General features: G+C 35.4%; 1 protein-coding gene across 1 annotated transcript in view; it reads left to right on the top strand.

Moving 5' to 3' along the window:
* Positions 1-2,500, top strand: part of LOC127626469 (testican-2-like) — a 48,175-nt gene that overhangs the window by 32,136 nt on the left and 13,539 nt on the right. The gene's annotated exons all lie outside the window — the stretch shown is intronic.

Genomic DNA, 2,500 nt, shown 5'->3' with positions numbered 1-2,500 from the left:
ATCATTGGAAAAATGATACATTTTAACGCTTGTATTACAGACCCATTTACATTTATACACGTACATGTGACTAGCTTCCACAGTAACTCACCTGAAACGTTTATAAAAAATATATACCTTCATGTCGTATTTAATTTTAAAACACTACTGGTTAGGTTTAGGTTAAAGGTTTAAGTTAGGAAGGGGTACGTTTTTACGTTATTATTAAAATGTCCATCTAATATTAACCTTAAAAACCTCGTTTGATTACGACACCAATTCACTCGCTTTTGGCGCCCCCCGCTGGCCATTTTACTATGAAACTGCAGCAGAATGTGTTATGAAGCTCGTCATTTTCTAAATCGCTACAATTTGACACATTTCTACCATCATACAGCCCCGCTAGAAACTCTTAGCATCCCTCTGTCCCTTTCCTGACCTCAAAATATGAACTTCTCATAATCTCAAGTTGCCACTGTGGGCTTTTGGGAATCACAATGAGAGAAATATGCTCGATGGGTTGCACAAAGGTAATGTCCCGCGTTAAATCGCACACCTTTAAAGCCTTTTACTCTGCGGCTGACTGTGGGGGCTGCTTTCAGAGGGAGTGACATACATTTATGAAGCTCGTATGAATCATGGTGCTGAAATTGCAGCATGCTCATGTTTCTATGGAAACGCCTCTGGCTCAGCTCCAAGCAGAGAATGGCACCGCAGAGAGATGCTACGGTCACCCTCTGTACCATCACGCAGCCCTGAAAAATCACCGGCATTACTCACCTTACGGGGGTTTGAGCATTATAACCAGAGAGATAGAGAGAGAGAGAGAGAGAGAGAGACACCGCAAAATAGAGACCTCAGAGTAATAATTTCAGCTGCTGGAGTGATTGAGAGAGGCATTGTGTGTGAATATTCAGCGTTAGCAACCTACGCTACTGATAACAATGGCTTAGAGGAAACCTGTTATGTTTAAAGGAATAATCCAGGATCAATACAAGCTGAGCTCAGTCGATTGCACTTTTGGCATAATGTTGATTTCCACAAAAATGTATTTAGTTTCGTCTCTCCTTTAAAAAAACAACAACCTGAAATCGAGGTTCCAGTGAGACACTAACAACGGAAGTCAATGGGGACAATTTTTGGAGGGTTTAAAGGCAGAAATGCGACACTTATAATTTTATAAAAGCACTTACATTAATTCCTCTGATAAAAAGTGTATTATTTGAGCTGTAAAGTCAGTGGTACACCCAAAATTAAAGCCTTATAACTTGCCAAAAATACCCCCCAAAAAATAAAAAGTTTATCTGGGGGTAAATAAGGCGGCTCAAAACTTTTGTTTGATCAAAAGTTACAACATTACAAAAATAATTTATCAAATTGTCCAAAAACATCTCCAAACAAATAAAAGATAATAATTGTACATAAGAACTAATTACACATGCAAACACAACAATGACTAAAGGTTTGCATAGCATGCAGACATGATTTTAGTCATGAGATTTCACAGAATGAGTTTCATTCTGTGTCATTTGAGGCATCATTGAGTCATCATTGTGGATTATCTAATGATCTATACATCTGATTATCTTGTGTGTGGACTCGATTGAAAGATAATAACAGACTCTAAATAATGACATGTGATATTTTATATTCCGATAATTATTTGGGAAGTTATAAGCGATAATGCGACATTTAAGCAACACCAACATACTTGTCAAAGACATATATTTAGCGGTTACTCGCTATATTTTGATATCTGAGTAAAACTAATAGGCTGGTTGTATTTTACTCTTTAAGAGCTTTCCAACAACATATGACACATGAATATTTGATCAGTTTGATGTTTTTACTGATTACAATAATCATTATGCGCAACTTTTTTCATAACAAATTTTCTGATTTGTCTGCAAATTGTTATATCCTGTAGTACTGAATGACACCACATTCATATATCGTGGTATATACATGGCATTTCAAGATACTTCAAAGAATACAATGGAATAACAATGATGTCATGTCCATAAACATGCTAATACCAAGCAGACAAGCGCACATCCCATATGTCCCATATTATTCCGTTTACAGACGTCTCAAACACATGGTAGATTCTGCGGTGGAACGCTACTTCTTTTCTCCTCACGCTGTTTTAAATGAGTAATAACCGGTGCTGACAGATCAATAGAGATTCAAGGTTTCTGTTTTGCGTAAAGCTGTTTTATGCAATCATATAATCTGTAAGTGCCGTACGTGAAGCATCACGCGCTCATAGCTTTCATCTGATTAGTACAATGTAACATTTTTAGTAATTTAAACAGAAAAATAATGTAAAAATGCGACAGTAAAAATGACCATGAATGATGAAAAAAAATATTTAGCATGACAATACATGCAATTTTACAGTAAAATATTATTTACATTTATTTTTAAAAGAGTAAAGTATGACTTATTTTATAATTAATGGTGAAATGTAGATTTTTTTAACAACACAATGCATGTAATTTACAGTAAAATATTATAAAAA

This window comes from Xyrauchen texanus, chromosome 33, assembly GCF_025860055.1.
Source record: "Xyrauchen texanus isolate HMW12.3.18 chromosome 33, RBS_HiC_50CHRs, whole genome shotgun sequence".
NCBI classification, from domain to species: Eukaryota; Metazoa; Chordata; class Actinopteri; order Cypriniformes; family Catostomidae; genus Xyrauchen; species Xyrauchen texanus.
The sequence above is the reverse complement of the archived record's forward strand: the minus strand, read 5'-3'. Positions and strand labels throughout refer to the sequence as shown.